Source organism: Thalassophryne amazonica, chromosome 11, assembly GCF_902500255.1.
Source record: "Thalassophryne amazonica chromosome 11, fThaAma1.1, whole genome shotgun sequence".
Lineage (NCBI taxonomy): Eukaryota > Metazoa > Chordata > Actinopteri > Batrachoidiformes > Batrachoididae > Thalassophryne > Thalassophryne amazonica.
Genome location: NC_047113.1, coordinates 15,598,152 through 15,624,854, shown reverse-complemented (window position 1 = coordinate 15,624,854; position 26,703 = coordinate 15,598,152). Strand labels below are relative to the sequence as shown.

The 26,703-nt window shown below is 40.7% G+C and overlaps 1 long non-coding RNA gene across 1 annotated transcript; it reads right to left on the bottom strand.

Moving 5' to 3' along the window:
- Nucleotides 1–18,855: 18,855 nt before the first annotated feature.
- Nucleotides 18,856–21,788, bottom strand: LOC117519794. Its single transcript, XR_004563427.1, has 3 exons — nucleotides 21,634–21,788; nucleotides 21,008–21,117; nucleotides 18,856–19,074 (listed from the first exon to the last, which is right to left on the bottom strand). It is a non-coding gene; the product is annotated as an uncharacterized LOC117519794 (long non-coding RNA).
- Nucleotides 21,789–26,703: the final 4,915 nt, after the last annotated feature.

Below are 26,703 nucleotides of genomic sequence, written 5' to 3'. Positions count from 1 at the left end.
AAACCCCAACGGTCAAAACGACCCCCTATGAGCAAGCACTTGGCCACAGTGGGAAGGAAAAACTCCCTTTTAACAGGAAGAAACCTCCAGCAGAACCAGGCTCAGGGAGGGGCAGTCTTCTGCTGAGACTGGTTGGGGCTGAGGGAAAGAACCAGGAAAAAGACATGCCGAGAAGGGGGGCAGAGATCGATCACTAATGATTAAATGCAGAGTGATGCATACGGAGCAAAAAAAAGAAAGAAACAGTGCATCATGGGAACCCCCCACAGTCTACGTCTAAAGCAACATAACCAAGGGATGGTCCAGGGTCACCCGATCCAGCCCTAACTATAAGCCTTAGCGAAAAGGAAAGTTTTAAGCCTAATCTTAAAAGTAGAGAGGGTATCTGTCTCCCTGATCTGAATTGGGAGCTGGTTCCACAGGAGAGGAGCCTGAAAGCTGAAGGCTCTGCCTCCCATTCTACTCTTACAAACCCTAGGAACCACAAGTAAGCCTGCAGTCTGAGAGCGAAGCGCTCTAATGGGGTAATATGGTACTACGAGGTCCCTAAGATAAGATGGGACCTGATTATTCAAAACCTTATAAGTAAGAAGAAGAATTTAAATTCTATTCTAGAATTAACAGGAAGCCAATGAAGAGAGGCCAACACGGGTGAGATATGCTCTCTCCTGCTAGTCCCCGTCAGTACTCTAGCTGCAGCATTCTGAACCAACTGAAGGCTTTTTAGGGAACTTTTAGGACAACCTGATAATAATGAATTACAATAGTCCAGCCTAGAGGAAATAAATGCATGAATTAGTTTTTCAGCATCACTCTGAGACAAGACCTTTCTGATTTTAGAAATATTGCGTAAATGCAAAAAGGCAGTCCTACATATTTGTTTAATATGCGCTTTGAATGACATATCCTGATCAAAAATAACTCCAAGATTTCTCACAGTATTACTAGAGATCAGGGAAATGCCATCCAGAGTAACGATCTGGTTAGACACCATGCTTCTAAGATTTGTGGGGCCAAGTACAATAACTTCAGTTTTATCTGAGTTTAAAAGCAGGAAATTAGAGGTCATCCATGTCTTTATGTCTGTAAGACAATCCTGCAGTTTAGCTAATTGGTGTGTATCCTCTGGCTTCATGGATAGATAAAGCTGGGTATCATCTGCGTAACAATGAAAATTTAAGCAATACCGTCTAATAATACTGCCCAAGGGAAGCATGTATAAAGTGAATAAAATTGGTCCTAGCACAGAACCTTGTGGAACTCCATAATTAACTTTAGTCTGTGAAGAAGATTCCCCATTTACATGAACAAACTGTAATCTATTAGACAAATATGATTCAAACCACCGCAGCGCAATGCCTTTAATACCTATGACATGCTCTAATCTCTGTAATAAAATTTTATGGTCAACAGTATCAAAAGCAGCACTGAGGTCCAACAGAACAAGCACAGAGATAAGTCCACCATTCCTCTGCAGGTGATCAGTTAGCTGTTTTACAACTACCCTCTCAAGAATCTTTGAGAGAAAAGGAAGGTTGGAGATTGGCCTATAATTAGCTAAGATAGCTGGGTCAAGTGATGGCTTTTTAAGTAATGGTTTAATTACTGCCACCTTAAAGGCCTGTGGTACATAACCAACTAACAAAGATAGATTGATCATATTTAAGATTGAAGCATTAAATAATGGTAGGACTTCCTTGAGCAGCCTGGCAGGAATGGGGTCTAATAAGCATGTTGATGGTTTGGATGAAGTAACTAATGAAAATAACTCAGACAGAACAATCGGAGAGAAAGAGTCTAACCAAATACCGGCATCACTGAAAGCAGCCAAAGATAACGATACGTCTTTGGGATGGTTATGAGTAATTTTTTCTCTAATAGTTAAAATTTTGTTAGCAAAGAAAGTCATGAAGTCATTACTAGTTAAAGTTAATGGAATACTCAGCTCAATAGAGCTCTGACTCTTTGTCAGCCTGGCTACAGTGCTGAAAAGAAACCTGGGGTTGTTCTTATTTTCTTCAATTAGTGATGAGTAGAAAGATGTCCTAGCTTTACGGAGGGCTTTTTTATAGAGCAACAGACTCTTTTTCCAGGCTAAGTGAAGATCTTCTAAATTAGTGAGACGCCATTTCCTCTCCAACTTACGGGTTATCTGCTTTAAGCTACGAGTTTGTGAGTTATACCACGGAGTCAGGCACTTCTGATTTAAAGCTCTCTTTTTTAGAGGAGCTACAGCATCCAAAGTTGTCTTCAATGAGGATGTAAAACTATTGACGAGATACTCTATCTCACTTACAGAGTTTAGGTAGCTTCTCTGCACTGTGTTGGTATATGGCATTAGAGAACATAAAGAAGGAATCATATCCTTAAACCTAGTTACAGCGCTTTCTGAAAGACTTCTAGTGTAATGAAACTTATTCCCCACTGCTGGGTAGTCCATCAGAGTAAATGTAAATGTTATTAAGAAATGATCAGACAGAAGGGAGTTTTCAGGGAATACTGTTAAGTCTTCTATTTCCATACCATAAGTCAGAACAAGATCTAAGATATGATTAAAGTGGTGGGTGGACTCATTTACTTTTTGAGCAAAGCCAATAGAGTCTAATAATAGATTAAATGCAGTGTTGAGGCTGTCATTCTCAGCATCTGTGTGGATGTTAAAATCGCCCACTATAATGATCTTATCTGAGCTAAGCACTAAGTCAGACAAAAGGTCTGAAAATTCACAGAGAAACTCACAGTAACGACCAGGTGGACGATAGATAATAACAAATAAAACTGGTTTTTGGGACTTCCAATTTGGATGGACAAGACTAAGAGTCAAGCTTTCAAATGAATTAAAGCTCTGTCTGGGTTTTTGATTAATTAATAAGCTGGAATGGAAGATTGCTGCTAATCCTCCGCCCCGGCCCGTGCTACGAGCATTCTGACAGTTAGTGTGACTCGGGGGTGTTGACTCATTTAAACTAACATATTCATCCTGCTGTAACCAGGTTTCTGTAAGGCAGAATAAATCAATATGTTGATCAATTATTATATCATTTACCAACAGGGACTTAGAAGAGAGAGACCTAATGTTTAATAGACCACATTTAACTGTTTTAGTCTGTGGTGCAGTTGAAGGTGCTATATTATTTTTTCTTTTTGAATTTTTATGCTTAAATAGATTTTTGCTGGTTATTGGTAGTCTGGGAGCAGGCACCGTCTCTACGGGGATGGGGTAATGAGGGGATGGCAAGGGGAGAGAAGCTGCAGAGAGGTGTGTAAAACTACAACTCTGCTTCCTGGTCCCAACCCTGGATAGTCACGGTTTGGAGGATTTAAGAAAATTGGCCAGATTTCTAGAAATGAGAGCTGCTCCATGCAAAGTGGGATGGATGCCGTCTCTCCTAACAAGACCAGGTTTTCCCCAGAAGCTTTGCCAATTATCTATGAAGCCCACCTCATTTTTTGGACACCACTCAGACAGCCAGCAATTCAAGGAGAACATGCGGCTAAACATGTCACTCCCGGTCTGATTGGGGAGGGGCCCAGAGAAAACTACAGAGTCCGACATTGTTTTTGCAAAGTTACACACCGATTTAATGTTAATTTTAGTGACCTCCGATTGGCGTAACCGGGTGTCATTACTGCAGACGTGAATTACAATCTTACCAAATTTACGCTTAGCCTTAGCCAGCAGTTTCAAATTTCCTTCAATGTCGCCTGCTCTGGCCCCCGGAAGACAATTGACTATGGTTGCTGGTGTCGCTAACTTCACATTTCGCAAAACAGAGTCGCCAATAACCAGAGTTTGATCCTCGGCGGGTGTGTCGTCGAGTGGGGAAAAACGGTTAGAGATGTGAACGGGTTGGCAGTGTACACGGGGCTTCTGTTTAGGGCTACGCTTCCTCCTCACAGTCACCCAGTCAGCCTGCTTTCCCGGCTGCTCGGGATCTGCCAGGGGGTAACTAACGGCGGCTAAGCTACCTTGGTCCGCGCCGACTACAGGGGCCTGGCTAGCTGTAGAATTTTCCACGGTGCGGAGCCGAGTCTCCAATTTGCCCAGCCTGGCCTCCAAAGCTACGAATAAGCTACACTTATTACAAGTACCGTTACTGCTAAAGGAGGCCGAGGAATAACTAAACATTTCACACCCAGAGCAGAAAAGTGCGGGAGAGACAGGAGAAGCCGCCATGCTAAATCGGCTAAAAGCTAGTAGCTACGCTAAGCTAGCGGATTCCTAAAAACACGCAAAGTGAATAATGTGTAAATAATTTAGAGGTGATTCAGCAGAAGGAGTGCTTTAGTTAAGGCACGTAAAGATTACACTGGGAAACAAATCGTAACCTAGATAACTACATCAATCTAACTGCGCAGATTAAACAGCTAACAGATACAGAAAAACACCGCAGTGCTCCGGAACAGGAAGTGATACAATACCGCAGTGAGAGCCAACCACCAGTAGAGGCAAGCAAGAATTGAAACAAAGAAACCAGTCAATAAACATATATAAATAAAAAATATTAAAGGATTATTAACCAAGTGCAAGGTCTGTATGGGAAAATAGCACACTGAGGTGTAAGTATGGACTAAGCGTTACAGTTGGTCCGTGCGAAAAATTATATGGCTGTTATACATATATATATATATATACACACACACACACACACACACACACACACACACACACACACACACACACACACACACACACACACACACACACACACACACACACACACACACACAAACTTGTGGTATCACCTGAATATGAAACCTGCTGACGGTTTTGGGATCGTGTCAGACCTGTTCGCTTCACTTTCATGAAGAACGTGCTAACAGATGGTCCGGTCATTAGCTGTAAGCTTTCAATCTTTGTGTTTTTTCTGATGCTGCTTAGATATTTATGGAGTATGTTCATGTTGGACTTGGTTCTTCTAATCGTGTTTTTAGCTTTCTGGTTTGTAACAAATGGGATATGGGTTTTGGACCGATTGTCATGGTAACCAGTCGGATATGGGAAAATATCAGACCGGAAATCAGCCAATCAGAGCACGTGTAGTGTCACAGCCATATAATAATAAATTTTATTTCATGTGCTACAAAGAAGGCAATAAGTGTCAGATCATCCGTCAGTTCATGGACCTAACAGGAAGTAAATTTGTTGGACTTGATGGCTGATGCTTTTTTGCGCCACCCTTGCAGGTGGCAACGGATCACACCGGCCAGCCAGCCAGAGGTAGGTGGCCTCAAATGCACCTAATGACTGCTTACCCTCTATATTTACTCCAGGGGTTGACCAGTAATTGTTTTTAGAGTCTTAAGGAAAGCCTGAAGGTTGAATATATAATTTGCATCACTATGACACACACAAGTTAAAAAGGTCACTAACCTCCCAGCTTTGGATCAAACATTATCTTTCTCCATATTTGTGCTGGCCACAAACACCAAATAGCCAAAAGTAAGTCTTTATACTGTAGCCCATGGAGAGTTGTGCAATTTAGCCATAAGAAAAACCTTCTTCCCGACCCTGCTCGCAGACATATTAGGCAAACAATACAGTCTTATAATTTCACATTTTCAGGTTATCGAACCATGAATGCATCCAATATCACACTGAACAGCCAAAATAGGAACAAATTTAGAACACCTTAATAACAGTGTGCAGCTCTGTTGGGTATAGAGAGGCTTCTATTTTACATTCTTTAAATCCCCAAATCTGTGAAGCATAATTTAATATGGTGGAGACACATGAACCATAAAATTATGACTAAGTGTAATGTCCGAGACTGAACATATTTTGAAGATACTGATAAAAGAAACTAATGCCCTCCCAGATAAATCTGCCAGGGCTTAAATCCCAGCTTCAAAGTTCATAAATTCATCAAGCGCAAATCTCAAATATTTATAGTCAGTTACTGTATATGTTCCAGTGTTACAGTCCCAAAAGTCAGCTTTCTTATACTTCTTGGAATACCTACTGAATATTTTTTCAGTTCAATTCAATTTATTTGAATCTCTCCAAATCACAACATATGTAAGTCACCCCAAGCTGGTTGACAGGGGTAAAGTCTAACCTTACCAACCCCCCTGAACATGCACATTGGCAAGGGGACCATCAGTGTGCAAAATATGAAAGAATTTGAACAAACGGTTTTCATGTTATTGATGAAAGTCTGTGCATTTCCGCATAGGGTTTCCTTTAAATCTCAATTTTCAACTGCATTTTTCTCCATTTGGAAAAAAAAGTACTTACTGGGTTTTGCATCTGCACTGGCCATAGGGTAGGCTGAAAAGTTCTAAGGCTCACCAAGAAGGAGAAATGCCAATAAAACTTGGCATGCATTAAGTTAAACTCTTCTGATGACTAACTGTGTTATTTTCTTCCAGGTTGTGAGGTAGTTTGTGGTTCATAGCCAAGTTTGAAAGTGCGTGGTAGAGGGAAACTTCAAAAATGGACAAAATCTGGCATCGCGGTGTGATTAAGTACCTGCATAAGAAGGGGTTAAAGCCCAAGGACATTCATGCGGATATGGTTGCTACATTAGGGGATGAAGCTCCCTCCATATCTACAGTGCAGAAGTGGGCAGCTGAATTTAAAAGGGGCAGAGAGAGCCTTGAAGATGACCCAAGGTCTGGGCGGCCTGCAACAGCCACAACCCAGAAAAACATTGTTCATGAAATGGTGATGGACGACAGACGATCGACAATTAATCAGCTAGCAGATGCTGTGGGAATATCCCGTGAGAGAATTGAACACATTCTGCATGAAGAACCTGGAATGTCAAAGGTGTCAGCTCGGTGGGTGCCACGTCTTCTGACGCCTGATCAGAAACACACCAGGCTAGTCATGTCAAAGGCAAACTTGGCGCAATTTGCAGAGGATCCAGCCAATTACATGGAATGTTTTCTTACACAGGATGAGTGTTGGGTTCACCACTTTGAACCAGAGACAAAAAACAGTCAATGCAGTGGAAACACCCAAGGTCACCACCTCCAAAGAAGGCCAAGGTCGTTTCATCTGCGGGGAAGGTCATGGTTTCAGTTTTCTGGGATGCCAAGGGCATTGTGTTCGTGGACTATCTTGACAAGGGACAAACCATAAATGGACAGTACTATTCTAACCTACTGAAACAGTTACGCGAGGCTATCAAAAAGAAGCGACCAGGAAAGCTGACGAAAGGGGTGCTGTTCCATCAACACAATGCCCAGCTCACAAGTCAACAGTGGCCATGGCCACTATCCACGAGTGTGGATTCGAACTGGTAGATCACCCACCATACTCCCTTGACTTGGCACCCATGGACTTTCATCTGTTCCCAAACCTGAAAAAAAACTTGGCTGGGAAGCACTATCGGAGCAATGATGAGGTGATGGCTGCCGTTGAGGACTATTTTGACTCTCAAGATGAAAGCTTCTATGCCAAGGGAATCGAAGCACTCAAACACCGCTGGAAGAAGTGTGTGGAGTTACAGGGAGACTATGTAGAAAAATAACCCTGAATTTGTTCAATTCGACAACTGCATCATAGTCAGCATTAGAACTTTTCAGCCTACCCTCGTATAACCAATAACAATTAGAGAAACAAGGTGAGCAGAGATAGCAGACTTCACTCCATTCACCAACTAGTGGAAAATAATTAAAACCATTTTTATCAAGTAATTTGTGAAAATAAACAATTTTTTTCTATAAAAAACAAGTCAAGTCGTGTCAAGTCACAACTCATTTGTTTTTTCTAACAAAAAACACACCCAGTGACTCATCACACACAGTGGTCGGCTGTTGGTTATATTTCCTCAATGATGTTAATGATTACCTTAGACATGTTTTTGCTATTAATTATAAGTTTCAGATTTTATATGTTATTTTCAGCAGGTCTAGTACTCTGTTGTAGGCTTTCCCAGGAATGATGTTTACACCACTCATGATTTCTTGTAACTGCCAGTAAGGCTGGTTCTCTTTTCTGCATGAGTGGGTCACTGTGCTCTTGCGAAGGTCTCTTATCTGCTCAGAAGGCACAACTTGTAACTGCCAGCATCTCCAGTTCTCTTGTTATCATGTGAAGGCAACAGCAGTGGTGACTCACCAATTGAGTCGCCAAACCAAAGTCCTGTTTTTTTATGTTCCAGTTTGAACTAGCTTTAGCTACATGCCCTGACATAACAGTTTTCTGATCACGCACTGAGCATGTGATATGGGAGGACCACCATTCTGTCACTGTGTATATGTGTACATAATAGAAAACGGCTGCGAGAACAGACCCACCCATTGTAATGGGGAGAAGACTCCCACTCTCTATAAAACATCACTGTACTTGTGTTTGGGGTTCTTCTTGAACCAGTTCCTGCGTGAGCTACATTCATTAAGAACCCATATCTGTTATATTGATATTTCAATAAATTGTCTTTTCTGTATTTAAAACATAGACCTCTGTATTTAAAGTATGACCTCCTGAGCCTTTCGTTACAGACAGTTCCACTAAAGAGCCGGGTCTTAACAATGTGTCATCAGCCAGTGCATGTCACAACAATGCACAGCAGTCCAGTGACTCATCCCTGCACAATCAGCTCTGCATTGATATACATGTATTTTACTCAACCTGAACATGTCACAACATTAACAGGAAAATCCAGTGACTTATCCCAAAGCATGTTGCAATGCATTGCGACAGCATGGGTTTTAACCCTGACTCTGGATAATGAAATAAAATAAATAAAATTTATTTTTTGTCTTTTTTGGATCAGTTTTACAATTCATACATATCTGTGGTTTTGGTTGGTTATTTACACTCACTGCATGTATTACCAAATATGGAAACACACACAAACAGACAAACATGCAGAGCTTTATTACTCCCCCTCCGAGGGAGTGAAGTAATAAAACATAGCACAACAAAGAATTGTCAAACATGCAAGACAGAGAAGACGCAACTATGCATCCAGTTATTCATAAAATCCAGTGTTCATATTAACGAAGTGTCCAAACAATCAAGCAGTAAATAACATAGACCCATGATGAGGAATTTTGCATTGAAATATTAATAACCGCCATCTGAAAAGTCAAGTCATTAATACGTGAATTTAACTTCTTTTTGCTGCTTGCATTAGGAGAAGCCACAGCAAATCAGTCATTTCTATCTCACTCTGTCACACCAACAATCTGTGTGTCCTCCCTCGGCACATCCATAAACCTCCTCTTTGGTCTCCTTCTTCTCCTCTTGCCTGGTGGCTCCATCCTCAGCATCCTTCTCTCTATATCATCAAACCTTTATTTAACCAGGATAAAAACTTGTTGAGATTAAAAATCTCTTTTCCAAGAGTGTCCTGGCAATTGGCAACAACGCAGTTACAAATAAATACAAAAACACCTGGGTGTTATATAATTCAATTTCAATTTCAATTTCAATTTATTTTCATTTATATAGCGCCAAATCACAACAGAGTTGCCTCAAAGCACTTCACACAGGTAAGGTCTAATCTTATCAACCCCCAGAGCAACAGTGGTAAGGAAAAACTCCCTCTGAGGAAGAAACCTCAAGCAGACCAGACTCAAAGGGGGTGACCCTCTGCTTGGGCCATGCTACAAACATAAATTACAGAACAATTCACAGAACAATTCACGGACGAATATACAAGAAATGCTACTGGCGCACAGGACAGGAGGGTCGCCAACATGAACACAACTACCATCTCTGGATGGAGCTGCACCTTAAACAGAGAGGAAAAAAAAACAGAATCAGGCATCTGAAAGACAAGAAAATACTGTATAATTTGCCAGCATTAAACAACAAGAAAACAGAGAAATACTAAGGTGATCGCCGGCCACTAGCCCTAAACTTCACTAAAAGACCCAGAATTTAGGTAAAGTTGAGGCCGCAGCTCGCTGCAATTACTAATAAATGAATTATGTCAGGTTTTAGCCCTGGACCTGCCCAGAATCTGGTTTTGTCCCCCAGTCTCTGTCCATTTCCCTGTCTTGGTCCTTCTGTTTAGCTCCGAGTGTTTATTTTCTGTTTCTTCCACTTTGATCTTGGTTTTATGATCTGTTACACTTCAGCCACATTAAGTTCTGTTCTAGTTCAGTCTCTGCTTTTATTTAGTCATACTGTGTCATCACATTAGGTTTTGAGGATTATCTGTTACACTTCGGCCACTTATTGAGTTCTGTTCTAGTTTAGTCTTCATCCTTTACTTTCTGGTTATTCAGTCACTGTCTTGAGCACATTTGTAAATCAGGGTTTTCTGTACACTCCTGTACACATGTTGAGTTCTCATCTAGTTTAGATCCAGCCTTTAATTTTCTGTTCTGTTTCTGCCTTTGTTTATTCTGTTTCCCACATTTGTATTTTAGGTATCATTATTTACTAATTGTTTAACACTTGCTCTGTCACTATCACTTTCCTCTTTTTGCTGCTTTTGTCTGACACGCCCACCTGTCACTCCACACGTTTCGTCCAGCCACGCCTTCTTCCCTGCACCTGTATCTCATCATGCCCTGATTATCCTCTGCTTTTAAACCACTTGTTCTCCACAACTCACTGCTAGTTCGTTGTGCATTCTGCCTCGTTCCAAGCCACCTGTATCTTGTCATAGTCTGTGTTTTTGCCGTTCTCGACCTCTGCTTGTCCTTGACCACGTTTCTGCCTGAGCCTGTTAACCTGCTTCTCTGTGCCTGAACCCTGCTTGTTTTTGACTACGTTTTTGCCTCCTCTGATACACCTGTTTGCTCATGCTGGAAGTCTGCTTGTCACTGACCGTGCCGCCGCCTCAACACTGTCTGTACTGCCGCCTGCCTGCTTGTGACCCTGTGTATCGACCTGCGCCTGTTTTTTGGATAAAGCCTTTTTCTTAACCCACATCTGAGTCATGCATTTGTGTCCATCCGCCTGCTGTGTCTCGCCACCTCAGCCCCTGACAAATTAAAAGAGTAAAAAGCGTAAAACAAAACTGTACCAGTATACTAGCCATATGAAAGAGAAAATATATACCTATATACCCTGGGTCCCTCTCTGCACATGTACAAACCATCTCAGTTTCCCCTCTCTGACTTCGTCTTGAAACCGTTCGATCTGAGGTGTCCCTCTGATATGTTCATTCTGAATCCTGTCCATCCTTGTCACTCCGAAAGAAAATCACAGCATCGTCTGCTCTGCCACCCACAGCTCTGCCTCCTGTCTTTTTGTTAGTGCCACCACTGGTCTCACTACTGTATTTTAGACTTTCCCCTTCACTCTTGCTGATATTCTTCGGTCACAAATCACTCCTGCCACGTGCCTCCACCCACTCCACCCTGCCTGCTTTCTCTTCTTCACCTCTCCACCACACTCTCCTTTACTTTGGACAGTTGGCCCCAAGTATTTAAACTCATCTACTTTCACCACTTCTACTCCTTGTAACTTCACTATTCCACTGGGCTCCCTCTAATTCACACACATGTACTTAGTCTTGCTACAAAGGACTTTCATTCCCCTTCTCTTCAGTGTGTCTCTGCATCTCCAGGCTTGTCTCATCCTGCTCTTTACTCTGGCTACAGATCACAATGCAAACATCATAGTCCATGGTGATTCCTGTCTGATCTCATCTACTTGTATTAACCTGTCCATCACCATTGCAAATAAAAGCACCTTGACACTTGCACTGGTGCGCAATTCATTGTGCCAATGTGACCCGCTGTGTTCTGCTGGATGCTGTGCTTTGTGCCACTGGACGCTGCATTACATAAAATAATTATTTCATAGCGGATTAATCATTTGCTCTCAGAGTCTGACTGATGAAACTACCTCTAATCGCTTCTGGAATCACAGATAGCTGCAGCTTTTTTCCCTCTCTCTCTCTCATGCGCTTCATGACATGGAGCGCCTTGGGGTAACTGTTTGTTGTGATTTGGCGCTATATAAATAAAATTGATTGATTGATTGATGGAGAATTTGGAACATTTGGAAAATATTTATATTTTAATGGCTTGGTAAAACAGTTGCATTTTCACTCCTTCTTATGAGTATCTGTAAAATCATTTAGATGAGCTGTGCTGTGATGCCGTGCGCTGATGCAGTGACTCACAGTAACAGTGTTTCTGAATTGTTTGCGCAATGTTCATGTGAAGTTCACATAATTAATGTGTCCCAGAGATTGTGCACATTTCAAAAGTTTATTTGCACACTTGCACGAAGCCACACACAGTTTACAATAGTTTATAATGAGTTTACAATGAGTTTACTCTCTGGCATGGCAGTTTGCATACCAGTACGCGGATCAAATTCATGCAAGTGTCAAGGCACCTTAAGAAAGGACTCAGAGCTGATCCTTGGTGTAACCCTGCCTCCACCTTCAATGAATCTGTAATTCCTACTGCATATCTCACTGCTGTCCCACTATCCATATCCTGCACCACCCTCACATACTTCTCTGGCACTCCAGACATCCTCATACAATCAAATCAAATCAAATCAATTTTATTTATATAGCGCCAAATCACAACAAACAGTTGCTCCAAGGCGCTTTATATTGTAAGGCAAGGCCATACAATAATTACGGAAAAACCCCAACGGTCAAAACGACCCCCTGTGAGCAAGCACTTGGCTACAGTGGAAAGGAAAAACTCCCTTTTAACAGGAAGAAACCTCCAGCAGAACCAGGCTCAGGGAGGGGCAGTCTTTTGCTGGGACTGGTTGGGGCTGAGGGAGAGAACCAGGAAAAAGACATGCTGTGGAGGGGAGCAGAGATCAATCACTAATGATTAAATGCAGAGTGGTGCATACAGAGCAAAAAGAGAAAGAAACACTCAGTGCATCATGGGTACCCCCCAGCAGTCTAAGTCTATAGCAGCATAACTAAGGGATGGTTCAGGGTCACCTGATCCAGCCCTAACTATAAGCTTTAGCAAAAAGGAAAGTTTAAGCCTAATCTTAAAAGTAGAGAGGGTGTCTGTCTCCCTGATCGGAATTGGGAGCTGGTACCACAGGAGAGGAGCCTGAAAGCTGAAGGCTCTGCCTCCCATTCTACTCTTACAAACCCTAGGAACTACAAGTAAGCCTGCAGTCTGAGAGCGAAGCGCTCTATTGGAGTGATATGGTACTACGAGGTCCCTAAGATAAGATGGGACCTGATTATTCAAAACCTTATAAGTAAGAAGAAGAATTTTAAATTCTATTCTAGAATTAACAGGAAGCCAATGAAGAGAGGCCAATATGGGTGAGATATGCTCTCTCCTTCTAGTCCCCGTTAGTACTCTAGCTGCAGCATTTTGAATTAACTGAAGGCTTTTCAGGGAACTTTTAGGACAACCTGATAATAATGAATTACAATAGTCCAGCCTAGAGGAAATAAATGCATGAATTAGTTTTTCAGCATCACTCTGAGACAAGACCTTTCTAATTTTAGAGATATTGCGTAAATGCAAAAAAGCAGTCCTACATATTTGTTTAATATGCGCATTGAATGACATATCCTGATCAAAAATGACTCCAAGATTTCTCACAGTATTACTAGAGGTCAGGGTAATGCCATCCAGAGTAAGGATCTGGTTAGACACCATGTTTCTAAGATTTTTGGGGCCAAGTACAATAACTTCAGTTTTATCTGAGTTTAAAAGCAGGAAATTAGAGGTCATCCATGTCTTTATGTCTGTAAGACAATCCTGCAGTTTAGCTAATTGGTGTGTGTCCTTATTATTAGACAGCATTGCTTAAATTTTCATTGTTACGCAGATGATACCCAGCTTTATCTATCCATGAAGCTGGGTATCATCTGCGTAACAATAGACTTAGACTGCTGGGGGGTTCCCATGATGCACTGAGTGTTTCTTTCTCTTTTTGCTCTGTATGCACCACTCTGCATTTAATCATTAGTGATTGATCTCTGCTCCCCTCCACAGCATGTCTTTTTCCTGGTTCTCTTCCTCAGCCCCAACCAGTCCCAGCAGAAGACTGCCCCTCCCTGAGCCTGGTTCTGCTGGAGGTTTCTTCCTGTTTAAAGGGAGTTTTTCCTTCCCACTGTAGCCAAGTGCTTGCTCACAGGGGGTCGTTTTGACCGTTGGGGTTTTACGTAATTATTGTATGGCCTTGCCTTACAATATAAAGCGCCTTGGGGCAACTGTTTGTTGTGATTTGGCGCTATATAAATAAAATTGATTGATTGACCAGTCATACTGCCAACATTCAATGTCTTGACTCTCACTTTTACTCTTTCTCTCTCTGGATACATTCTGCTCCTCTTCTTCTTCAGCCAGCAGTAGTCCAATTTCTGCCAGCACCCAGGCCATTGTTAACACAGAGCCTTGACCGATCCGGTATGGAAATTTGATTTGTAATCGGCATTGTTGTGTTGGCTTTTTTTATGCTGGATGCCCTTCCTGATGCAACCCTACTCATTTATCTGAGCTTGGGACCGGCACATAGACTGTACTGGCTGCACACCTCGTGTGGCTAATTTACTTTTTACAAATTTTGTATATGTTCCTCAGATTCAGTCAGCAGAGCAACATTCATGAAAAAGAAAATATCAAGGGCGTATTTATTCAAACATATACTTGAATTAGATTCCTTACTCTCAAGAACCAAATCAGAAGAGTCTGAGACTGCACAGGTTCAAAAGTCAGGGCTAGCCAATAAAAATAGGGATCACATTAATTCTGTCCTGGCCTCACTGCCCTGGCTGCCTGTGCAGTTCAGAATTCAAACTAAGAACCTCTGATTTATTTTTAAACTTCAACAACTTTTAAAAGTTCAACAACTTAGACTCCTGCAGTCTGTACTGTAGGGGTCTAAGCAGTGGTGGGCACAGTTCCGCTAAGCCACTAACTGCTAATTATCGAAGATAATGTTTTCATTATTGGAGTAGCTTTTTAGATAACTTTTAAAACCATCATCGGACCAATTATCTTCCAATAAGTTTTCGTCCGATAATTTTTAGACCACTAACATTTTTGCAAACTTAGTTTTTTGTAGTAGATGCACAGTTCTATCCTCTACAAACAGAGAAGAGCTGGTTCCAAAAAACAACAAAAAAAAAAACATTTTGTTTGACCCCATACTAATACACTCATCCAGAGGCATACAGTTTTAACTTATGGTTAAAATTTTAACCAAACTAATTTCGGACAAGTTATTTAAATTAACATCACGTCTGAAGTTTTATAAAGTGGAAATATCAGATATGTTTTAAAGTAATGCACTGATTTTGAAAGTTTAAGTGTGGACATGCAGCTGTGCCCAGTGCATTATGGGTATTCACAACAGAAGAAATACATTTGAGATGCTCTGATCAGGCTCCACACGAACAACCCACCCGGAAACCAAACGTTCTTTGAATGTTTGCAAATGTGGCATGCACACTGCACGAACATCATATGAACAAAGAATGAGGACAGATGTTTCCATGCGAACATTCAATGAACATTATGCAAACATTCACAAATGTTCACAAACACCATATGAACAGTTGCAGCAGAACATTAAATGAAGTTGTAGAATGTTCGAATGTGAACATTACTTGTCCTCATTCTTTGTTCATATGTTTGTGCAATGTTCTTGCTCAATTACCTACAATTTTTGTGATTGTTCCTATTGAGAACAAAAAAATTAAGTAAAACAAGCTTCATAAATGTTTTAAAATTCAATAGGTTTATTCCAATAGTGACTTGCAATGTGGAATTCACATAAAATCAATACTGCAGAAACTTTTGAAATCACTTAATTGATAGATTAAATGATTGAATTCATCTTTACAGAATTAAACATCATTGCTCAAAAAGCACATAAAATGAAAAATTTTCAACTTTACAAAAGATTTAAGCGGTAAACCAGACGCTACTCCAAAAAAATGTTCAGACACAATAAGAATAAATCTTCTAGAAATAATGAAACCTAAAAAAACAAAAATCATCTATTGATCTACAATACAACTGATAATACACATTTTTAGGAGCAAAAATAAATTCAACTTAAACATAAATCACCACTTGAAACAAAAACTACAACAATCTTTTAGACATCTACATACAATTAATAAAAATCATATATAAGAGCAAGACAGCAGACAGTTTTAACACAAACATTACTATCAATAAATTCCCTGAGAAAATTCCTATGAAAAAATATTCTAAGTTTTTAATCACAGATTTGAAGACTCAGTATGACAGTCAGATATGACAATGCAATTGAATACACATCATTTTTAAGAGCGAAACTGAACAGTTTAACACAAACATATTACAATCAATAAATTTCCTGAGGAAATTCATATGATGAAAAAAAAAAAATACAAAAATACAAAATTATTAATTTATATTATGTTTGAGCCCCAGAGAAAAGGTTTCTCTGGAAGTAAAATTAAATTTTATCAAAAATATTCCACGTACAATGCAAATTAAATGCTGCTGCTAATCTGCCCATACGTTTTGATACTATAGAATATAATCACCCTCATATCATATAAAATACCTTCAGCCGTATGAGCAGTCTTCTTAATAATTACTTAATCGGTATCCCAGTGCTAAGTGTAATATATATATATATATATATATATATATATACACATACATACATACACACACACACGTGGGGCCAAACGTTTACATACCCTGGCAAACGTTTTACTTTTTTGCTCATGGTTCATGGTTGGGTGAAGCCATTTATTGGCAAACAACAGTGTTTACTCTTTTCAAATCATAATGACAACACAAACTACCCAAATGAACCTGATCAAAAGTTTACATACCCCTGTTCTTAATACCGTGTACTGCCTGTCTTTTGTGGTAGTTGTGGACGAGGCTCTGAGGGTAAAGCTGCCACTGAATATTTTGGACTTTATTTACATCAATTATGAAGAAATACAAACAATATGGCACTCTATGTTAAATCTGCATAGACAGTTCTGAAAAACTGAGTGACTGTGCAAGAAGAAGAGTGAGGAAAGCCACCCAGACAACCCAGAAGAAGTTATAGGCTTACGTGGCTGTGATTGGAGAAATTATGCACAGTGCAAGCTTTGCATTTTGTGTCACCAGTTATCCATCTTCATGATGAAGTGGTACAGAGGAGGATTTTCTTAAAAAGAAGACCTGAAAGTTTACCTACAATACAATTTGCCAGAAGATACATCTGAGATGCAAACCTGGATTTGATCTGTTTTGGTGAAAGAAAATCCTTCTGTGCTCTAATCCACTATGAAGCTAAGAGTAGTGATACAACATGCAAAGCCTGCACTGTGCACAATTTCTCCAATCACAGCCACATAAGCCCATAACGTCTGAGTTGTTTGGGTGTCTTTTCCTTGTAAATTACTGCAAAGGTGTTATCAGGTTGTGAAAACAGTGTTTTCAGTTTTTGAAGTGTTTTTCAGTAGCTTTTGCATAATATATGATAGACATGTTAGATTTACACAGAAATGAAGCTGTTTTGGAGCGGATTCTGCCATGTTGGATTTGCAGCCAAAGAGAGACCAGACGTCACAGTGCCTCTCTACTGTGACTGGCTGTCACCCCCCCCCCCCCCCCCCCCCCAAAAAAAACCCTGTAATCTGGGTCAGGAAAAAGTTCAGGATGGTCTCGTCTATGCTTCTTTATACTTCTTTGATTCTGCTCGGATAGGACATCTTCAGATTGTGGCACAATTGTAGAAATGATGGTAGTACTGTCCATTGATGTGATATTTATTGCAGCCGCCGTGACAACTCTAAATTTGTGGCACATCCCTGGCAAGGCTGCCTTTGACGGTTCCTGACTTGTCCTGACTGCCAAAGATAAACAGGAGCCGTAGCGTTCAAGCAGCCCCTGACAGTGATTGTTACTGTATCCTTCCCTTGTTCCATTCCAGGGGTGTATGCAGTTAAGGTATTGATTAGGGCATTCCTCTGGTGCCTGGTTCCCTTGTCCTCCCCATCAAGTCTGTCATTAGCACTCTTGAGCTGCAAGTTGAAAGTTTCCTTTGTTAGTCACAAGCAATTATATATATTTTACTGTTCAGATACTGTATAATTTGAGCATCATGGTCATAACTGGTATTCAACTCAACACCTTATTGGACAGGCCCTATATTTTTAACAAGCTGTTTATATTGCTTCCAGAATTTTCTCAATTTAGTTATACCACACAGGTGAAAGCAGATCAGACAAAAATGATTAATCCTCTGTACCCAGTTATTTGTGTCAAGGGCCTTCCACACCGCATGCTTTGCAAGCATCAGAGGCACCACAAATCGGTCTAAAAAGCATTATTTTCAATGAAACGCATTGCTTTTTAGAGGCGTCTGAAGCGTCGCATCAAAAGCCGAGCTAAACCAACGCTTCTGCCGGGAGTGTGCACATTCCTGTTTGTCAACAGGCTGACGTGGTCAAAGTTCAACCCAATCCAACTTTTGCCGCTCTGGACTGTGACAAAACAACACAATGTCCAATAGAAACAACGTGTCGGGTCCAAACATGGAAGACTCGTGGCAGAAACCACTGATCTCTACAAAACAGAAAGGTGTCACAGGACTGCTCATTTATACAGAGCAGTTTTCTGAAGAAAAATCCTTGCAAATGTTTTTTTAAACCTCAAAATTAATTTGATTGCTGTATTAAAGCTTTTTCGTGGTTCATCGACGCACATACAACATGGCGATCACTCAGCTTTCCTCTGGAGAAAAAAATTCTGAGCGAAAGTCTCCGCCTCCTTGCCGCATGCAACACGTCAGGGGTGTGGGAGGCGTTGACGTGACGCGTTGCCTGATGTGTATAAAGCATGCAATGTGAAAGGACTTTTAGTTACTATATTTCCAGAAATACAGCATGTTTCATAATATACTGTGTAAAAAATGAAACAGCAAAACTTTATTAAAGTGATGAGGATCTAACAAACAGAAAACAGATTAACTCACTTCTTCGAGTGACTTTACTGGTAGGCCCATTACTTCCAGGCACTGCTTGTAATTGGTTCAAGCCCATACTTCTGGTTTAGCTGGCCATTCTTCGGATAATCGTCTCAGCAGGGTCCACATTGTTCTCTCTCCTGGTATGTCTGGGAACCGACACTTTCAGGGACGGTCAAAGGATGCAGTGCATCAACTTTGTCATTCAGCTGTTTAATACTGTGAATGATGTCATTCTGCTTCTCCTGGAACACAAAATGTATATATATCTCCATATGTTACAACCGTAATAAAGTTCTCACTTTACATTAAATCCTGTGCTTCACAAATGATTAAACCAATGCTGTTGACTTTTCATCATGAGCATGGACAAATCTGTGAATGAACTGAGTGATGAAAGTAAGTAGGTAAGTAAGTCCCTTCTGCTGCTCCCTTGTTTGCACTCGGGGTCACCACAGCAAATCTGAGATGGATCTGCATGTTGAATTGGCATAGGTTTTATGCTGGATGCCCTTCCTGACGCAACTCCACAGTACATGGAGAAATGTGGCAGGGGTGGGATTTGAACTCGGAACCTTCTGCACTGAAACCAAGCGCATTAACCACTTGGCCACCACCCGTCTCTAACTGAGTGATGAAAGTGGGCCATGAAAACAAAAACAAACAAACAAAAAATTAAAAACTTGAAAGATCTTGGCAAGGCCGTGTCGGGGTCTGGTGGTTGTCCCCCAGAAAAATGTGAAATCTCAAATGCATTCTGGTTAGGGCTGTAGCTATCGATTATTTTAGTAGTCAAGTATTCTATCGATTATTCTGGCAATTAATGGATAAAAACTACTTATGCGTTTTAAACAACATCAATAGTCCAGGGCTGTTCATAAGCAATGGCACAATGTCACTCCGCCAAAGTGTTGGCAATTTGCTGAAATGGCGATGGGATGTGCCTTCTATTTTGTTTTCTCCAATTTGTAAAAATGAACCATTTTTAAGTTTTTTTTTTTTTTTTTTTTAATAAAGGTTGACGGACTGGGTCCCTGCGTGATTTTTTTTATCCCTCTTTCTCTTCAGCAGATGCATTTCAGCTGGAGGTTGAACATGCAAGCATCGCAGTCAGTTTTTTTATTATTATTATTTTATTTAAGTTACCGTGTTTGTGAAGTGTCGTGTGTTGCCCAAAAACGCAAAAATTAAAAAGTCACACACTCAGTGCGAGTCTGAGGGAAACACAGAAGAAAGAGTGGACTTCTGCTGTTTGCGGGGACAGAGCTGTGACTTGCCCGGTCTGAGAGCTCATCACACCGGGCAGAGAGACAGCAGCCAGCCACCGGGTCAATAGTCTCTCCCCACTTAGAGCAGACCGTGTGTTTTTTAAAAATAGACAAACACACTGCTTTGCTTTAAATGTACAGTAAGTCTATTTCAGATGATCAGCGTGAACCATCTTTCTCTTAAAAGGCTTTATTTTACTCTCACGTTGGAAAGCAGTAGCTATCGTTGCTAATTTGATTAGCTGTTATGCTCGCCTTTTTCTTTTTTTTCTGCGGACGTTGCAGCGCCACACACAGGCCTAGCATATGTACTACAACGTTAAATGAAGCGTCGAGGCACAGAATTTGCCTCAAACATTTTTTGTAATCGAATTATTTGAGTTACTCGACTCATCGTTTCAGCCCTAATTCTGGTGCTTTCTCTGGTCTATTTACCGACCAAAAGAATACCCCCCCCAAAAAATAAATAAATAAATAAAATAATTTTGTTATTTGGACAGATCACTTTTTCCACCCCAGATAAGGTGGTAAACCTCAGTATTATAGCATAGAAGTCCTTCTGTTTCAAGTGTATGGTACCATAGACAGTATGCACACACTATGCAAATGAAACATTATGCAAGGGACATATAAATTGAGTTTTTATAAAAGGAATTCTGTAACTTTATATCAGCAATAAACAAACATGTTTATTAAGTAACAGGGCCTGTAAATTATTTATTTAAATAACGAAAGATAGTATATACAACTTCATTACTGGCAGATTTTACTGTATTTTCAAATTATATTCCCAAATAGAACAGAATATTTCTTGTCAGAAATTTTGAATATTTTGCTTGCTGAATGTGAATTTTTAGAATCTACTGGCACAAGATACTGTACAATCTTATTTAACCATTATAGTACAAACCTCTGGATAAGGATCAGGCTGATGTGAATCAACTGCAGGCACGCGCTCAACCGACTGGTCAGATGGAGGATTCAGTGATTTAACAACTCTTAAGGCAGCCAGCATGATTGCTGTTGGGGGTGGGGGGGTGGACAAATAATAATCCGAAAATATTATCAGAAACTTCATAAAGTCTCTTTCTGGGCACTGACATTACTTAAAGTTTAATTGCATCAACACCTAAGAAAAGACAGAGTATATATTTTAGTCATGGTCATAAAAAAGTTATGTATATTTTAAATTTAGCATTTATTTAAGCAAATTAGTCCCTTTGAGATCGAGACCTTTTTTATAAGTGACCTGGACAATTATAAAGTTTCAAATTCACCCAACCTGCATGTCCTTGGAAGTGAGATGCCCACATACCTTATTGACACCTTTAGGCTCCTGGCTTAATATCAGAATAAATTGAAACATGGACAAAATATGAATTTGGCCTGTGCCTCTCTGTGGCTAACGTTAGCTCCGTGCTAGTCAAAAATGTGTTGGTTTGGTTCCCATTAGTCCATGCCTGGCATAATCAAGCTTCAAGCAAGTTCTGTCTTTTCGGGCAAAAATGGGTTTGTGCTCGCATCAGGTTCCATTACCTTAAAGTCTTTTGATAGTCACTGCGTCGTGATGACTGTAGGAAGGGCCCGCCATTTGAAGCTAGCTGCTAACTCGTGGTAGCTTTGTGTTGGTTTTCTGTGATCCAGTCGATGATCTTCCAGCATTAGTCTCCTCTTCTGCTCTCAGTGGTCTCTTAATCATAGTATAGAGACTGAACAGGCAAATTAACATCTCGAACATTTATTTGCCAAAAGAGAACGGACTGCATACAGTGCTGTTAGTTAGCTGTCTTCTTCTTCTTCTTCTTTGTTAAACAGCGGGTTTTAACCCAACTCGGTGCACTACTGCCACCAACTGTTTGGTGGAGAGCACTGCAAGCTTCTTTTTTTTTTTTTGTCTATGAGCTGTTTTATTTAAATGTCAATGTTTCCTGCTCATGCATGTTGAAAACATCATTTTGTAAATCAATTTTTAACTTTAATGTATTTTCCTTATTTCCAAAAAATGCTAAAGATATTATGCTTTTAGAAAATTTGGCAAAATGTATGTAACTCAGGTCTGTGGGACTTCTGGATAATAAGCTGCCATTGCAATCTGTTTCCATAAAAAACATATTTTTGGTAGCTGACAATCACAGTCTGTAGTGACGTAAATTATTTTGCAAAAATTAATATACCAATTAACAGAGTGCATGTTAATGCAAGTTGCCCCAAGACATGTTTCTGAGTTAGCTCTGTCAGTTTATCACAGTAATCTTGAAATTCTATATTCAGTAGGCGTGAATAAATCATAAATCGATAAATTATTGGTTACCATGGTAGCCAGAGTGTTTAAATAATTTTCTATTGTTCATTCTACCTATGATTGCACACATAATTTAAATGCAGTCCAACATTAACTTTCTGTAGGCAGTAAATGATATTTAATGTTTTTCTGTAATATGAAATTTTACAAAATTTTAGAATATATATACTTTTATTTAGAGGCAAGCTTTACACATACTACATGAACATTATGTGAATGTTCGCAAACACACTGAACATTAAGCATACATTCTATAAACATTTGATTGATTTTTGCAAATGTTTGCTTACATGTTTGTCTAATGTTTGCTTCCATGCAGACATTAGACAAACATCACAAACATTATATGAACGTTCGCAAACTTGCTGAACAGTAAACAAACATTCTATGAACGTTTGTTTGACGTTTGCAAATGTTCGCTTCCGGGTGGGAACAGCATTAAACTCTTTGTATATTGTGCCTAAAACTCTCGTGAATATATTCTCTGGGTTTATATACGTTGTTATTGTGTTTGTTTTATGTAAAAATGCCAGAAGAAGCCCAGGTTGCTCCTCCGAAAGCCGAAAAATCTGTTAAATTGTGATTCAGGCCGTGTGATATAACCGGCGTCAAAATGCATAGAACACTGCCATCTACTGGCGACCGGTTATATCACAGTGTTGTCGACTGCAGGATTTTAAAATTATCTGTAGGTTTCCAAAACCTGAGAGACCCCACACCTGGAGATAAAAAAAAAAAAATCATAGATCTGACAGGTTTAGTTGCACAGTGTGTGGTGTCAGCCACATGGTAAAAACAACACGCACAAACAGATTTCACACACGAACATTCCCAGGTCAGGTACCTCACTTTCTGATTGGCTGCATGTCACATTTAGCTCCTCACATCCTTCTGAGCAGATCAGAGCGCTCTTACAAACCACACACGGCAGGAATATCTGATAAGATTATTGAGCGTCATCACGATTGTCAGGGCATCCTTAAGATTGTCGGAAGGGGAAGATCGGGTCCGCTATTGGCCTAATTATCTTGCCATGTGAACCAGGCTTGATGTTATGACGCCTCACGGAGTGACTGATTGATCTGTTATAACACCGCACCGAGCTGCTAATCGATCGGATGTTATGACGCCTCACAGAGCAAAAGATTGATGCGTTATGACACCGCACTGAACATTTTTCATTATTATTTGATTTCTTTGTGCGACTGAACATCATTATTCAAGCATTCAAAAGGCGATTCCTATCACCACACAACTTCAACCACACACGAGAAAGTTTTTTTGACAGTTCTTGTTATTGAAAGAAACCTTGTCTCTCTAACCGGATAGAGTTGTGATGTCATCACACGTGTGCTTAGGCGCTGTCTAGTGGGATCTTGAAAATTTCCTTCTTTTTTTAATACAAATGCAAAAAAATGACATATTTTACAAAAGGACAGTTATTTGTAAACAGTAACACGTTACATTGATTCACCTGTGTTGGTTTTTACATAGAATGAATGAATCAACCAATCAGTATGAGCGGAGGCTTAGTTACCCATAATCGCCTTTGGGCATCTGTGTGTTAATGTTCAAATCTTCAGAATTAGTGCATTATTTTAAAATTAACAGATTTGTTATATATCACGTTGTACATTTTAAGAGTTTACATTAATGTAGTTATTCTATCCGGAATAATATTATTTTTAAAGCAAAACCATAATTCAATCCTGCTTTCCATTTCAAGACCTCTGCTTCATCGCAGGACCACTGTATTCTTTCAGGGTAAATGATGCTGTCCTACAGCAGGGGGCAGAGTGCACAAAGACAGAAGTGCTGGCTCAGTTGCTGTATGGTTTGTGATCACCATTGGTTCTGTTAGAAGCTTTGGCGGTGTTTAAACTCAAAATCAGCTTCTTAGTAGCTGAGAGTGTATGGGAGGCAAAATTTAAAGTTATCGGTTATCTGTAGCTTCCGTTTTTAGGCAGTTTATCGGTTTAGCGTTAAATAAAGATAACTTTTCAGTTAACTGATTACCAGTTATCGAAGCTAACTTTTTGGTTAGCTGTTCCCACCACTGGGTCTAAGTCTCTCAGACCAGTTGTGATGCATCTGTAGCAAGTTCCTTGGTGGTGACTGAAACAGAGGTTATCAAGCCTTCTCTTTTTTGGAACCTGAAATGTGGACCATTCTGCCCCAGACAATTGGATCTGCCACACCCAGCTACATATTTAATTTAATTTATCAAGACCTCAGTGTCATATTTTCCCATACAGAGCTTGCTCTTGGTTACTCACTCATCACTCACTCATTTTCAACCGCTTTTCCGGGTTTGGGTTGCAGGAGCAACAGCTCCAGCAGGGGACCCCAGACTTCCCTTTCCCATGCCACATTGACCACCTCTGACTGCGGGATCCCAAGGTGTTCCCATGCCAGTGTGGAGATATAATCTCTCCACCTATTCCTGGGTCTTCCCCGGGGTCTCCTCCCAGATCCTCCCGGACGTGCCTGGAACACTTCTCTTGGGAGGCGCCCAGGAGGCATCCTTACCAGATGCCCGAACCGCCTCAGCTGGCTCCTTTCAACACGAAGGAGCAGTGACTCTACTCCGAGCTCCCCAGGGATGACCGAACTTCTCAGCCTATCTCTAAGGGAGACACCAGCCACCCTCCCCAGGAAGCCCATTTCGGCCGCTTGTACCCGTGATCTAGTTCTTTTGGTCATGACCCAACACTCATGACCATAGGTAAGAGTAGGAATGAAGATTGACCAGTAGATCGAGAGCTTCGCCTTTTGGGTCAGCTCCCTTTTTGTCACAACAGCAGCGCCCCTGCTGTGCCGATTCTCCGGCCAGTCTCACACTCCATTGTTCCCTCACTCGTGAACAAGACCACGAGGTACTTGAACTCCTTCACTTGGGGCAAGGCCGTATTCCCTACCCAGAGTAGGCAATCCATTGGTTTCCTGCTGAGAACCATGACCTCACATTTAATTTAGAGGTGCTGATCCTCATCCCAGCCGCTTCACACTCAGCTGCGAACCGATCCAGTGAGTGTTGGAGGTCACAGGCCGATGAAGCCAACAGGACCACATCATCTGCAAAAAGCAGTGAAGAGACCCTGAGCCCACCAAACTGGAAACCCTCCTCACCCCCGACTACACCTCGATATCCTGTCCATGAATATCACAAACAGGATTGGTGACAAGGCGCAGCCCTGGCAGAGGCCAACCTCCACCGGAAGCGTGTCCAACTTACTGCCGAGCACCCAAACACAGCTCTCACTTTGCAAGTACAGAGATTGGATGGCACTGAGAAGGGACCCCCTCACTCCAAACTCCCACAGCACCTCCCACAGTATCTCCCAGGGTACCCGATCATACGCCTTCTCCAAGTCCACAAAACACATGTAGACTGGGTGGGCATACTCCCAGGCACCTTCCAGGATCCTTGTGAGAGTAAAGAGCTCTTGGTTAATAATCCTTTAATACAGCCCGGTACAAACAAATAATTTTGGTCCTCCTCCGTGACAATTGTATGGTCTGATTTTTTTTCTAACTTCTTAGTTTAAGATGTTTTAAAGTGTCGCTGTCTCTTGTCGCGTCTTTAGCTCATAGGCTGGGCAATGCGCCTCCTAGCTGTGGTGGAGGGCTATGCCTGTCATTTGGAGTATTTTATTGCACAAACCTAGAATAATATGGCTTGCTGTGTGGTGCTATAGTATTCCCGCTGAGTCAAATTCTCATCATATTTAATGTTGGATGATAACTATGCTAGCCATTTTATCAGCTGTTGGTAGCCTGATCCAAACATAAATTACAGAAACAATTCACAGAACAATTCAGAGAAATAGATAGAAAAGTGATCAGGATCTAAGATTAGCAAACATATTCAAAAGTCAAAATCAAATGTGTGTTCAACATCCCGTGACTGTCTGTTCACAGATATAGTTTATCCAGACAATGAGTGAGATCTGGAGGAAAAAAAATGTACTAATTAATGGATGAGGTATGTACTCTCTGAGTGTCCTTCTAGTTTTGAATTTCTTTATTTCAATTTGAGTATATGGTATGGCTCAGAAGAGCACTTTGGTTAATTGTAGGTGCTTTAAACCTGTCACATAAATATAGTTGACTTCTATAACAGAAACATTTCAAAACTAGAAGGGCACTCAGGATGTATGCCTCCGCCAAAGCTTGGTTTCTGTCAACATTAGGAGGTGGTTATTCCAATAATGGCTCAGCTAACATTTTTAGGTCCTGACTGATGGCCTTTGATTGTAAGCTTTTGCACAGATGCACAATAAATGCAAAACAGTCTGACAAAA